At 36.1% G+C, this 16066-nt stretch overlaps 1 pseudogene; it reads left to right on the forward strand.

Moving 5' to 3' along the window:
- Positions 1-7915, forward strand: part of LOC122342865 — a 30459-nt pseudogene extending 22544 nt beyond the window's left edge.
- Positions 7916-16066: the final 8151 nt, after the last annotated feature.

The following is a 16066-nucleotide window of genomic DNA, read 5'->3' on the forward strand; positions in this document are numbered from 1 at the left end:
ATAGTTTACATCGTGTCTTTAAACTCCGCACACATCCAAAAATGTTTTAACCAATAGATAGCAATCTAGCTCAGACGTCAAGTGATATTTCATCCCAAAATCATAAATCTGTCATCATCAGTCACAAGTCCAAACTTCTGATGGAGAGGAGGCAGTTACCTTTAGCAGAGGCTGGTCTCGCTAAGGTGGTTTGAAACAATGTTGAAGAAAAAGAGAGAGGCAAAGAAACGTGCTAGAGTGGTTCCTTGCTGCAGAGGCAGCCTTATGCTTCAGAGACAACCACAGAAGATGAAAATGAGAGGAAACAAAGATAATAATAATAATAATAACCTCCATTAATAATAATTAATCATGACTGTGTGTCAGTGTATGGGCTTTATTTATTTTTCTTTTATTTCACAAGTATTTTTAGTCTTTTACACTGATCTTAAAAAAGGGAAACCTGGTTGTGTCGTGGAGCAGTCATTGCCATCAAGGGAGTTGTAATGTAATGTAAATGTAAGAAAACGCAGGTTCAGACAGGGCAGTGTGTTAACTGCTTTAAAATATTCTAATTTACATAATATTTTTACTAATAGACTAATTGACATGTTAAACTGACAGCCCTACAATATAAAGCTTCTATTTATTTAATTTATTCTTAGCTAAAAAGACAGAGAGTCATTTCTCTTTCTTCAATTAGGTTTGGGCGAGCAATCAATAAATCGCACTCCATGATAACGTTAATAGCTGCGAGTAAGTCCATGCACATTAACTGTGAAGCTACTTTGATCAGCAGTAAATCTCCATCCTAAGGCCATAGGGCAATTTCTCGTGTCGAGACTCCAAATACATCAACAGAAGAAACTCATGGAATACCACAGCCAGGGCTGTCTAACTCCAACCTGATTAAACACACCTGAAGCCAACTGCTCATGCTAGGCATGTTAGAAACTTCCATGCTGTTGAGGCAAGTTGGAGCTAAACTTGCAGGACAATCGCCCTCCATTTACCAAGTTTGACAGTCCTGCCCATAGACTAATAAACACACAACTTAACATAAATTTCTTTATAATAAGCCAGATAATAATGCACGCCAATCAACGATCACATCACAAGCAATCATCTCAAAGAAGGATTTGTTTCAAACACTACTGAGGTTATGAAGGGGAGTTTGGAGTAAAAACATGTTAAATGTATTTCACATGCTTTCAGAAGAAGTTAGATATTTACACAGAGCTGTAGTTCATTAAGAAGCTACGCAAATTATTTCAGAAAATGATACATACACATATTTATTTTTTTTTTTTTTTGCGTAGCTAGTTAGTGAATCCGCGCTCTGTGTAGAAACATGCATGTAATGAGATTAATAGCTGATTGCAGAACCAGCTTCACTGACAAAGATGCACACTATTGCATAGAATTAATTACCCAGCTCTACTTCTAATGTTTGATTAACACTGAGATAGATATGTATTAAGACTACTGTAATGCATGATCTAATATAATGTTACAGATCAGATTTCCATTTATTAAATAAACATATAAGACATGATAGATAATTTTTATGTAGATTTTCTTGCCCTCTGAGAGTGCTGACTTGTAAATGTCAATCATTGTGATCGTTTTGTTGTCATCAGCAGGGGTTTGAAAAATCATATTTCACTGGTTTGGACTTTGTTTCTTGAACATTCACAAAGCATATAAACAAAAGCCTACAACTTGTGATAGCAGCAGCATTAGTCCAGACGTGAGCAGAGTAAAAAAGTACTACTCTCAGAAAAACGACAAATAAAGATAATGTTCAGTTTTTTAATTTTACTATTTGAAACACAACACTCCAGCTAGGCCTGGCTCAGCCCTTTGAGTGTTTATTCATACTGAACCGCAATGGTATGGATTAAATTTTTGGTGCTTGCAGCTCCACGATGAATACAGGCAACCCCGCAGCAATGCACCATTGTTTGATATTTACAGCAGAAGAACAGTGAACGCACCCTTGAAAACAAAGCTCCTAGACGGTGACCATGCTTCTGAACGAAGTTTCTGGCAGACTTGATATAGAAGTAGCACTTTAAAGACTTAAGCACCAACTGTTTGCAAAATGGAGCTTTGTGCTTGTGTATCCACCTTCATTCAGTTGACAACCAAATATTCCATAATATGTTACATTTGCGAGATAACACATCTAAAAATGATAAATTATATTTATTATTATTTAAGTTAACGTCTTAGAATTTCTGTTGCATTCCAACAGTGTGACACAGAGGCATGCACTATATTTTATTTTGATAAAGTACCAGCCAGCTGTCGTTAGTAAGGCTGAAAGTGGTGGCTCTGTTTGTGTGTGTGTGTGTGTACACTGATGCAATCACTTCAGCTGTATTCTTGCTTTGCCATTTGAGTTTCCTTTGTGTGAACAAATTAAGCAAATTAAGCATTTTTTCTTGTTTTTCTGTTAACTAAATCAAATATATTTCAAGAATTTATGTCTCATATGTATAATGCAGATTATAAATAAATAAATAATTATAATGTATCAATCAATCAATCATTTTTATTTATATAGCTACTTTTAACAACACAGGTTGCATCAAAGCACTGTACAGTATAATGACAGGGATGTATAATGATTCAGAGGACTAATTTCTTATTAAATGCAGAGACGGTCTCTGTAGTCAATTCAACGATAACTACTATTAAGTGTCCCTTAACCAAGCAAGCCAGAGGCTACAGCGTGCAAGGAAACAAAACCCTATGCATACAGAATGGAGAAAACCTTGGGAGAAACCAGAATCAGTTGGGGCTGCCCTCCTCTGACCGGATACCCAGCACTTAACTTCCAGTTCAATTTTAAACGCAGCTGTGTCAGGTAGTGTAAATGACTTAGTGTGTGCGTGTGTGTGTGTGCATCAGATCTGGTGATTGGTCCACGGGTGCATCTAGGTGCTCTGGTCTCTGATGAACAACATAATTCTGGGTGCTGATCCACCATCTAGTCTGATACAAACTGTGAAAAACTGATTGAGAAAGAGACAGGACTAATATTAGCGTAGATGCCATTCTTTTTACGATGTCACAAGTACACTGTATTGCAGGAGAAAAGAGGTGTGTTGGTGTTATGTGTAGGCTGCTTAAAAAGATGTGTCTTTTAATCTAGATTTAAACTGGCAGAAAGGTGTCTGCTTCCCCTAACAGAGTTAGGGAGATTGTCTCCAGAGTTTAGGTGCTAGATAGAAAAGGATCTGCCACCGCACTGATTTTGATATTCTAGGTATTATCAAATGGGCAGTGAGTTTTGGTGAACCTGAGCGGACGTGGGCAGGACTATAGGATAAGAGCTCACTCAAGTATTGAGGAGCAAACCATTCAGGGCTTTATAGGTAATTAATAAGATTTTAAAATCTATTCGATGTTTGATAGGGAGCCAGCAGTGCTGACAGAACCGGCTAATATGATCATACTTCCTAGTTCTAGTGGCGACTTGGCTGCTATGCTGGACTAGCAGTTTGTTTATTAAGCTGCAGCAGAACAAATCCACCAAATAAAGCATTACACACCAACCAAGGTCATAAACGCATGAATTAATTCATAATGCATTAGAGGTTGAAAGCATAGGCTTTAATTTGATAAATTCTTAAGATGGAAAACGAGTTTTACAGATGCTTTGCTAGACTAAGTGTCAAACAGCACACCTAGGTTCTCAACTGATGATGAAGACTAACAGAGCAGCTACCAAGTGATAGGCTGAGTTCTAGATTATTATATGTGGGGTTTTTAGGTCCAATTATTAGCACCTCTGTTTTTTCAGAATTTAGCATTAAGAAGTTACTCATCATCCAGCTTTTATATCGACTATGCATTCTGTTAGATTCTCAATTTGGTGTATCACCAGGCTGCGCTTGAAATATAGAGCTGAGTATCATCAGCATAGCAGTGAAAGCTAACACCATGACTCCTGATAACATCTCCCAGAGGTACATACAGGTTAAAAAGTAACGTCCTAGCACTGAGCCTTGAGGAACTCCATATTTCACTTTTGATCGATATGATAATTTCATTTAATGCTACAAACTGATAGCGTCAGATAGATATGATTTAAACCATGCTGGAAGGCTCTTCCTCTTAATGCCAACATAGTTTTCTAGTCTATCCAAGAGAATGCTGTGATCGATAGTAATCGAATGCCGCGCTAAGATCTAATAGCACTAATAACTAGATAAAACCACAATCAGATGATAAAGCAGGCCATTAGTAACTCTAATGAGAGCAGTCTCAGTACTATGGTACGGTCTAAAACCTGATTGAAATCCTCACAGACACCATTTTTTCTAAAAAGGAATAATAGCTAGAGGATACTACCTTTCTAGTATCTTGACAGAAAAGGGAGATTAGATTGTCTGTAATTTACTAAGTCTTTAAGATCAAGATGTGGTTTCTTAATGAGAGGTTTAATCCACAGCCAGTTTGAAGGTTTTGGGAACATATCCTAATGACAATGATGAATTAATAATGTTCAAAATAGGATTCATGACTGGAAGCAGATCTTTTAACAGTTTAGATGGAACAGGGTCTAACATACATGTTTGCTGGTTTAGATGATTTAACAAGTTTGTACGCCTTCTTCTCCTATAATAGAGAAAGAGTGTAATTTTTCCTTAGGGACTCCAAAGCTCACTATCTGATGTGAAACTGTAGTTGACGGCTGCATAGTTACAATTTTATTCTGATGGTACTAATCTTAGAAGTAAAGAAATTCATGAACTCATTGCAGCTATACTCTTGGGGGAATATTAGCACCTGTTGATGCTTTATTTTTTGTTGATTTAGTTACTGTAATTGAATAAATACCGGGGTTGTGTTTGTTTTCTTTCTAAAAGGGATGAAAATAATCAGATCTTGCAATTTTGTAATTACAATATTTAGCATTTTACATCTAGTGGATCTCATCTATTTCAGGAAAATGCCATCACTCCCAGCAATGATTCCCTTCCCACCACGGACTGGCTGATTGAAACCACCAGATGAGCTTACACCATGGATCCCCGTAATAGCAGCCAGGCAAGTCATCATCATCAAACACTCAAGTGCTGGGAAAATATCTCTTCTCTAGTGAAGTAAACTGAGTATTCAGCTTTATCATTACAGGAATACATTTTAAAAACATATATTAAAGTGTAATATTGTTTCACAGTATTTTTGTGTTTTTAGTTTTTTTAGTTTGGATTATTGTTAAGAGATCCAAACAAGGCACGCTATAAGATTTCACTTTATATGAGTCTCTTGCTGATTTTTATTATTATATTACATTATATTATTATTATTATTATTATTATTATTATTATTATACACCTAAAAACACCTAAAACTTCATCCCGTAACACAAAACTAATTTTTTAAAATTGGACTTCCGATGTGAGAAATACAGCAATCTTGGCAAGCAATGAAATGGTTGCTGAATTCTGTTGAACTCAGATTTGTAGGAATCACACACATCATCATCATCATCAGTCATATACTACACCCACTGTTCCAGTTATTGTTTAGAAAAAGCATTGCGTCAGTCACTAGGTGAAGGTTTAACCAATATTACACAAACGTAAAAGTCTTGGCAAACTGAATTATGGCAGATGATATTTGAATTTATTTTTATTAAAACATCTTGAGATATATGGTATTCGAGGGTGTCTCACAGTGTAACACAGTCACAGCATAACAACAAACAAACAAGGAAAGAAAAAGATAAGCAACATTACAATAAAAACAAAGATTGAAAGTGATAAGCTTTCTGGAAAGGCAAATGTCTTATGAACACTATATGAACATTTTTAGATCATTGTAAACACTGATTTAAAATTAATTTTTATGTAGAAATATGATTAATATGTGACTGCATCTAGCCATGCTAGATATTTCAGTGTATCAACTTCATGCAGAGAACGCCTGCCTTACATAATATAATATGCCATTCTGATTTTGTTGAGGAGACCGAGGGTTTTAAGTGTTTGGGCTTGACGATGCATACACAGTATTGTCTTATATGTTTTTAACATAGATGTGAATTATTGGTGGTTCCAGTGAAAATAAAATATCCAGACGGGAGAAGTTCAGAATGGACTTCTCAGTAAAGTGATATCATAGAGATTCATACAATGCTTAATGAAAGAGAATAATAGAAGTTTGACTTTTGAATGGAATTAGTGGAATCAACTTTTAAATTATATAACCAGCACTTGTATGGAGGGCCTATAATACCACCAAGACATACTCTTTCATTAAAAATGTTTACTGGCTAGTTTTTACATGAAGGACCAAAAATCAAATCTCTGAAATTAGGTCAAATTCATCTAGCTCCATGGTCAATTTCTCACTTTATATTTGTTTTTCCTGTTTTATTATAAAATAAACTACAATATATTTTTTGTAAATCTATATTTTGACTTAATTGTGTTTGTCGGTATCATGTCCTCTAACCTTTCCGTCTTATCTAGATCATCTACCCTGCCGTTACTTTGTGCTTCCCTGTTGCTTTTTTGACTTCTAAAGTACCAGCGAGACAATGTAAGAAGTCTCAGTACAAGGAGTACATCGATTTCATCTCTGAAGTCAGCACAGTGTGTGGCTTCTACACAGAGGAGGACTGTTCGAGGATACCCTCCACCAAACGTGCAGTAGGTTGTTCATGTATTTGTAGAGTCACTAGACTGACTGCTGGAGATTGACTCCCTATTAGTAGTTTCACAGTGCCATAAGTAAAAGTAAAATGTCTTGCATCCATCTCCATTTAAATTTTTAATGAATTGTGGCTCTTTTGGCTGTGAAGGCAACACTTCCGCCATTAATATACTACTAGACAGACTAGAAACTTCTTTGGGAAGGTGTGTTGAGACCCAGTTGAACTAAACTATGTGACAAGTGGCTCCTCCAGAAATGATTTTGGAAACTTCATAAACTCACATCAGGGCTGAGAACCCTGGTCCTGATGAGTCTGTGTCCTGCAGAGCGTAAATGGGCCCCAACCTAGCCTTGAAGCTTTTTGACCTTGATTACACGGATGAGGTGTATTTGATTAAGGTTGGATCTAATGTTAACATGAGAAAATATGTGTCACGGTGTTGATTGAGAAGGAGCGCTAGACGAGAATATAAATACAAATAGTCCTTACCTTCACACATGAAATAAACAATATAATCTGCAAGCAGGCATGCAGGAAACAGAAACCACACATATTAAAGACGCACGATCGGGACAAACTACGTTGAACAGAAACAAACTGGATAAGTAAATTACAAATTAATACGACACACCTGAAGACAGTTAGACAATTAACAGAGTGTAGGTCACACTGAACATGGACAATAAAAACAACAACAAAAGAGTCCAAAGATGTGACAATATGAGATAGCAATGTAGAAAATATATAATAAAATCCTACTAATCCCACACAGTTCATTTTAGCATGAATTAATTTTTTTAATGCTAAATCTAGTATAGTTTGCTATACTTAAGTTTTTTCATACTTTATTTTTTTCAGTGCCTATCACAAATAAATCCTGTGCAATGAGTACATGACTATTGGAGTAGGTCCTCAGAGAGCCTCATTCTATGTGTCTATCTCTTTTCCAGGTATGCATATTAGGCAAAGGAAGAAAATACAGAGAGGCTGGAGGCTCAAGTAGAAAAGCAGCGTAAATGATTATATCAGGAGGCGTGAGGCTTTATTCACAAACCCACGGGTCAGTATGATTGTCAATCAAAGCGGCCATTATAGGTATAATCACAATGACAATGGACAGAATCTTTCAACCCTGCGACTGATTGGGCAATGGCTTCAACCAAGAGAAAGGATAGAGACTATGAGGAACTGCACAGCGCCTGGAGGGATTTTGTGAATGAAGTGGTTCTAAGGGTAAAGGCCTTGCTGAGTCTGGACTGAGAGTAACACAGAGGGCAACAACTGTGGTCACACTTGAACGGGGAGGTGTTAGAATAACTTCAAATTAATTCAAAGTAATACATTGTTTTACTGAACACAACATTATTGTCAACAATTGTTGTATACTCTTTTAATTTTGAAAAGAAGGGGGCTTGAGCCCCAAAACAACCCCTTTATGTGCCTGCCGGTTATTGTGCTTAACCCTAAGAATGAAAAATAATGTACAGACAGTCAGGTGAGTTTGTGTGTATATATCTAAATCCAGAGAAAATAAATCTTGGATTAAGTTTTTCTCAAGGATATTCAGCCCTTTTTTTTGAGATGCGCTCATATATTTATTTTCCTCTGAAATAAAAGCTTTAGCACATCAAAATATCTACCAGTTTAAGCTGTTGAAAATACTCATTTATCCATAGACGATTGTGAACCAACTCTAGGTAAAGCTAGAAACAGCTAAATGTAAGAAACATCATAAACCCATCTTTTAGACATCTTTCTTTTGTGTTTTGGTTTTTTTTAAGACCATTTTGTTAATAATGCATTCTGTATACCTGCAAACTAGTCACTTTTTGTTAAAATTTGACGCTTGAATCAAAATATTTAATTTATGTGAATCGCCTTGATCCAAAGATTTTTATTTATTCTTCTTGGTCTTAGGCGGAGAGAGAGAGAGAGAGAGAGAAATTGCAAGCTAGCACACAGTGACGTGAACATGAATGACACAACGTGAGCTATTCATTTTCAGCTGCAAAAATAGACCTCAAGACCTAAGTATGACTTATCGGAGCGAAGCAGATATGAGGTGTGTTCATCTGAAGCAGCACCATGCAGACTGCTCATTGTATGACATCAAAGCACTGTGAGAGCTACAGAGAGCAGGCGGCTCCGCATGCTTCCAAATCCGCCCACGCAATTTTGATGTTAACTGCTGATCAGTTTGCGCATCGACTGCTTCCAAATTGAACATGTCCATCCTCACAGCCGGTCCATTTATGCTCACAGCTGCATGTAAACGTATCATATAGTGAATGTTCTCAATTGTGAGTTGCTGACACAAGTTCAAGCATACTTTTAAGTCAATACAAGCACCTCAGCTCATTAAACAGTCTGTGGAAATGCATATACTGCCACTTAAAATGCAGCTTCTGTTTTCAGCAGTAAAAGATGTAATGTGAACATTAAAATTTGCAAAAATAAGCGTGTTTTGTTTTCCACTGTGGGGCTGTTGTAACACGGATGTTTACATATGAAGTGATGTATGAATTTTTTATTTGGGGTGATCAGAAATGTATTTAAATTGCATTATTAATTTGTGTTTACATTGCCTGGCAATAGCGCTTTTAGCACAGTTGTGTAACCGTGCCAAGAATTCCAGCCCTAAAAGGTTTGAAATGTTGTCACGCGCTGCTCGAGGCTCATGTGGAAACACAACTGGAACCGCACCTGACAATTCAGAACCGCTTGACCGATAGTGGTAGTGTTTGCTTCTAAAGTTCCTGATAGTCAATATCCATCAAGAATCATCAAAATAAAGTGCTGTAGATATTAAACAGACTTAGTTCTCCACTAAGAAAGGAGATGCTCGTGCAGGAGAGTCTTGCTCTTTCCCAATTGACTCAAAGTTGATATGGCTGACCTCAAAGCAACCAAGAAATGGTCTGTCAAGGCAAACTGAGAAAGAATGCATACTTCAGGTTGATGGACCCAAATCAATTCTGAGTCTGTACGCATGAAAATGTTAACATTTTAATGGTAGCTGGTGAAGGCAGCCATCTTAATCCATCACTGGAGATAAGGAAACTGCTTCACCCAGAAGCACACGGTTGGAAAGTCTTATTAAATGAGACACTCTCAGCTGACCATGTGCAACTGTAGGAAGTTGCTCTTTAGCCTACTTCTACTTAGGGAAAAACCATCGTACACAACGCAAGTGGGCACAGGACGACCACCACTCCTTACTGGAAAATCTTTGCTCAAATTGAGAGTATAAATATAGAAGTGAGAATAGCTCTGAAGCAGAAATTCACACATAATACAGAATTATCTCTGTAACTAACTATTTGGATGTTTTCACAAAGCAACTCATATGTCAGTCAATTCACAACATGTGCTAAAAGTTATTAAGAGATGTGATTGATTAGTTAAAAATCAATAGTGACATGACTTAATAGGTAGTCTTTCCTCATAAACACCATCCATTCGCCATACCTCTTTATCCTCTACTGGTTCACAAGATATAAAATATGCAATAGACCTATATTTGATACAGTTGTTTAACATGCAGAACAATAAAGGTGTAATAACATATTGTGTCACAATATATTATATTACTAACATGAACATGTATTGTGATTTTATTTATTTTATTTTTATAAAACACTTACATTAGGCTAGTAAGATTATATTGTCATTCTGTTTATATGTTGAGACATAGCCTACAGTGGAGAGAGATGTTGTAGGTTATTCTACCACAATACACACAGATACTCCTGCATTGTTTTGGTATGTTGAACAACTGTATCAATATATGTATATTCTATATCCTCGATCCAGTAGAGGATTTAGAGGTATCGAGTATTGTTCAGTGTTTATAGTGAAAGATTGCCAAGTAAATGTTGTGAACTAATCAGTCATGTTTTCTGGAACAGGTCTGAACAGATAAAGAGGCGTTTTTGGGAGACTAGCATAAATTGACCGACAGCACCATCTGCTGTTTTTGGAAAAGAAAGTTGCTCAGTTGCATTTGTGAGGAAATCAAGCAAGTATCCTTATGAAAAGGAAACTCATACATTTAACCGTCACGGTGTGGTTGAGGGAAGGAGCATTCGATGAGAATATAATACTTAACAGTCTTTAATACCCACAAAAGAGAAAACACATATAGTAGGCAGGCAGTGACTATAACCACATACCAAAGACTCCAGACCTGACTGAACTTATATACACACACAGTAAATGATTTCATTAACTTAAAACACCCGAATACAACGACAGCAACTAAAGACAGAAAGAGCACACAGAGCACATGGGACAAGAAAACAACAACAAATACAGTAACACTCAATACACAAATTAGTGTATACCGGCCATTATTATTATTTTTTTCAAATAGTTTTTGTATTTAAATCACTTGTATATTTTATTTGCAAATACTGGATTTGTTTGTATAATTTTGTCACAAAATGCCTAGCATCAGTGTACATTTATACATGTAGATGAACATTTGTACTAGATGTCACATCACAACTTAAGATGATGTCTAGTATCGCAATCTTGTTGCATGGTCATATTACCAACTGCAAGTAAAAGTCTCTTTTTCCAAATCCACAAAATAACAGATTTTACTATTTTTGGAAAAGTTTCAGTTTGGTGTTTTCAAAGATTAGCTTTCCCCTTTCGCCAAAGTGCATGGTCTTTAACTGCAGATTAATATTCTAAAGAGCTACGTGTTACACAATACCTCAAGAAGAGATGTATGTGCAGGGGCGGTTAGTGAACTGTACAGTATATTTATTCTCTGTGCTTCAATATACCTAAAGTGACATTCACTGTATCTGAAGATGAATTTGTGGGTGAGCCTTTGGAGATCCATGAGATCAGATCTGAACACTGCAGTACTTGGCCCAGGCTTGGGTTCTCAGGAAATGCAATATGCTACTGCTAAAGTGTCAATTGATACTTATTTTCTCATTCTTTGTCACTTTGCGGCATGGCGTGAGCCTCTTGGTATGTACCTCATTGCATCAAATGCTTGAAACAGTTGTTTACATGAGTCACAAGCTATAAATTTACTTAAACAAAAATGGTCTCAGTGACTGAACAATCAGACAATTCAAATAGAATTATGTTCTGGTCATAGTTCTTTCCTTCAAACTATTTAAATGTATTTTATTTCCATTGTATTATTTTTTATTAAAGCAGCCAGCTGTAAGTGGACATGTCCAGTCAGTCCGTCAGGTTTTATTTTGTATAATGGCTGCCTGACTGCCTCTTCAAGGGATTGTGTGTTAATGAAACTTTTAAAGAATGTGATGAATAGGAAGCCAATTCTACTCTTCCTCCTACTCTTCCTCCTCCCCTCTCTTCTAACTCCTCTCCATCCTCCTTCTGTTTTTTAGGCAGTTTGCTTTGACTGAAAGTGGAAGTAGCCAACCTCCTGGACCAGTCTTCTCTGCAAACACTAAAGAAAGAGTGTGGTGGCTCTCCAGACTCTCCTGAAAACCATTACCAGGTGTTCAGAGGTATTTAGCCTCGTTAGTACTGTTATAGCTATATAGATTTTTGTACTCAGTATTTTTTTCGTCATTGGCATATTTTTTTTTTTTTTTTTTTAAGAAAATAATACTTGATTTCTAAGAATTTTCATGGCATTCAAGAATGTTTAGATGTTAGGCACCAGTAAACCCATTGGGTATTGTCTACTTACAAAAACGCATCTCAATACAAATCTAGTAAAATTCTGTAATCATTTGCTTTCTAGAAAATAAAGCATAACTGGTGGCTTTGCATTCTAAATGCACTCTAAACTTACAGCACATGCAGTAAACAAGTTCCCGGGTGTTCCTGCGTTCCAGCTGATCTAATTAATTAATTAGCCTAGCAATTCTTTTTTAATGGATTTGGGTAATAGAAGCATTAGTGTAAGTGTGTGTAATCCATGTTAAAGAGATGGGCATTTAATCTAGATTTAAATTGACAGAGTGTGTCTGTTTCCGAAGAGTGTTAGGGAAATGGTTCCACAGTCTAAAGTAAATAAGAAAACAGCATCTGCCGCCTGCAGTTCGATTGTCTAGGTATTATCAAACGCTTGTTTGATGAGTTTGTAAAACTTGAGCGGAATGAGCAAACGCTGGAACAAGCTCAAATGGAAATGCAACGAGCAGATAAAAATAGAAAAGCGTAGTTGAAACACGAGTGATAAGCCGCTCACAATGCATGCTAATGCACCATTTTTCAATTAAAGTGAATGATTAACAGGCAAATTTCATAGTCCGCTTAGCTTTCTTCCCCTATCACTGCTATCTCCTACACTTTAAGGTGTAAGTAGCAGCTATATCTGCTTAACAACATGTTTCAGGGTTTCTCTTGCTCTTATGCTGGAGCCTGCCCTGTACACTGGCGCGGTTCAGGCTTTAAAAAATTATATCAGGTCCATTGGCCTTCCTGCTTCCCCAAAATAGTATTTGGCATTTAAAAAAAAAAACATATTGGTTGATCTACTTGTTCTGACCTGTGCCACCTATCCATTCAGAGACAAACCTTGTCAAAGCCATTCACATCCTTTGACTTGCCTCTTTTATTCCTGCTTCTAATACATAAAATTACACAAAAACTGTTTACATCAATTTTATTACATTCCACTTTTGTATGTTGCCACTGATATACAGTATTATTCATTTCACCTGTCTGTGCTTTTAATGATTCATGCTTTTAATGCTTTTAGCTGATTTGCTGACACTGTAAACATGTTAGTGAGATATTAAGAAAATAGAATAGAATAGAATAGAATAGAATAGAACTCTGGTTTGCTTAGTTGGGGCACTTCTAGTGATTATCGCTGAATTGATTACAGAGCCCGTCTCACATTTAATAACAAATTGTTCAATCTTATTATAACATCATTGTATTTTTCCTCATTTTATCCTGTTCAGTGCTTTGATATAGTTTGTGTTGTTAAGAGCTATAGAAATAAAAATGATTTGAACATTGTAGACAAGCTACATTCCTCATATTACTCCCTTTTTAAAGGAATTCCACATGCTGTTTAATATGATTCTATCTTAAGGCTTATGGCAATTTGTCTCGCTTTTGTTTCTTTTATAGTGGAGGGTGGAAGTGTCTTTATTCGGGACTGGAAGACGACACATTGGCACAAAGTTTCGATTGAAATCCAAGCATAAACTCCTCTCTAGAAGGCCTTGAAGACCAAGCCATGCTGGTTCCATATATATAAACCATCCTCAAGGATGCCTTCTGGTCTCTGAGAGGACTGTGCCTTGCTCATGGAGAGACTGACTTCAAAAAGCCCTAAAGATGTGATGCAGACATGAACAGTAGCTTGTTTTAAAAAGAACATATAAAAAGAAAACACTCAAACATATTTGTTAATTGAATTACCCCAGGGACACTGGAGCAAAGAGGTTTGTATTGGGAGAGGCGCATGCTGTGTAAAGGAAGAGCATGAATAATTTGAAGGGAGAGGGGGTTGACCATCTGTGGGTCACCGTCAGTCAAAATGTCAGCTGGTTGCGATGTTCTCCTACGGGGGTCACTTGAAGTAAGTGGCCCCACTGCGGAAGTACATTACTGGGTAAATAAACATTTGTTTTGTTTTGAAACGGATTTAATGATTATAGGAATGGATTACATTTTATAAAGAAATAAATACAAAAAATATTAAGTTTCAAAATAATTACTGTGTTATTGTTTGCTGTATATTTATATAATAAATGATTTTAAGTATAGTAAAAAACTCTCATAATTCCAAATAAGTCTCCTTTCAGTAAGAATATTTCAGGTATAAATTATGAAAAGGAAAGGTTTTAATTTGCTTTCTGCATACCCTAGTGAAAAAATCAATATACTTAAATGTAAGTGAAACATGTTTATTTCATGCTATAAATACAATGCATTTGCATATTCATGTACTCTAATAAAATGCCTGCAGCTCTGTTCTGGAACAACCTATTTGTAATTTATTTTACCATACTTAATTGAGGAAGCAGGTTGAAGTTCAACTAAAGATATACTTCAGTATATTTGATGCAAAGGAACTATTGCAAGTACACTTCTGTGTGTGCACTTACACCAGTATTATTAAAAGATCATACAATCCTTATCAAAAGTGACATTAAAACACATTTTAGACTTAATATTAAGAAATGTGCATTATTATAATATGGTATGAAATCTATTTTATATTACATTTTTATTAAAGTAATATCTTTTAAAAACTATTTACCTGCAAAAAAACTTACCACACAATTAATTTGATTCAAAGAGGTATTTACCCAATCGTACCATTCCTCTTTATCGTTAAACCATAAAGACCAGTGTTAAAAAGACGACAAGTGCAATACAAGTTACTTTTTCCATTTATTTATTGAAAAGTCTCCGTCCTCATGCTGGGAGAAAGAGTTGTTGTGTGTGCTGTGAACATGACACTACGACTCTAGACTAAATAAGTCATATTATATTATAGTTTCTTAATAATACACATTGTGTCAAAGCACTGAAATATATCAAATAGAAGAGCTGTATAATGAATAGATTAAACATTTAATTTATTAAATGTAGAGACGGTCTGTGGTTAATCAAATCAGTATAATCACTAAGTTTCTCAACAAAGCAAGCCAGAGGAGACAGGGAGGCAAGGAACCAAAACCCCATCCATACAGAATGGAGAGAAAAAAACCTTGGGAGAAATCTACAGTGCTGGTCCAGTTTTCTCTGACCGGACTCCCAGCACTTAACTCCAGTTCAACTCAGATTGGGTAAAGGATCCTTTAATCTGTCCAATGTGGCTCATCTAGCTGTTCTGGTCTCCAGTAAAGATAATCTCTGTGTGCTGATCTGATGCAACCATATGAGAAGCCATGTTTATAGCATCTGTTGAACTGAATTTTTCATCTCAAAACATCTAACATGAACATCTCTTTAACCTTTTTTACCTTGCATGATTTAATCAAAGCCACAAAGGAGTTTGTGCTGCATTAATTAGATATTCCAGAATCAGAACACTCTATAACACAGAATGTAGCTAGATAAGTCCCGTGACAGATCACCGAGCCAGACGCCCGAGCATGATTTCAATAAGTAGTTCCTGGACACTTGCTGTTCACACCCAGTGAAGTTCAGAATGTATAGGAATGCTGATCTTAAAATGTACTTTTTTCATTAACTTTCAGCCAGGTCTAACTCAGACAGAAATCAGCAAATTCCTTTTTTAATAAAGTCCAGTCCCGGTGGCCTGTATACAGTAGCCAGCACAAATATCTTTATTTGTATTTTTATATTATCTTATATTAGTTTTTATATTATCTTTATATTTATCACTAACATGTTCCTCTGATAATGTTATATGGCACCATAACTTCAAATAAGTTACGAAGTCTATTCTCTGAGAAATATTGAGAATATTACATAAAATTG

Source organism: Puntigrus tetrazona, chromosome 4 (assembly GCF_018831695.1).
Source record: "Puntigrus tetrazona isolate hp1 chromosome 4, ASM1883169v1, whole genome shotgun sequence".
NCBI classification, from domain to species: Eukaryota; Metazoa; Chordata; class Actinopteri; order Cypriniformes; family Cyprinidae; genus Puntigrus; species Puntigrus tetrazona.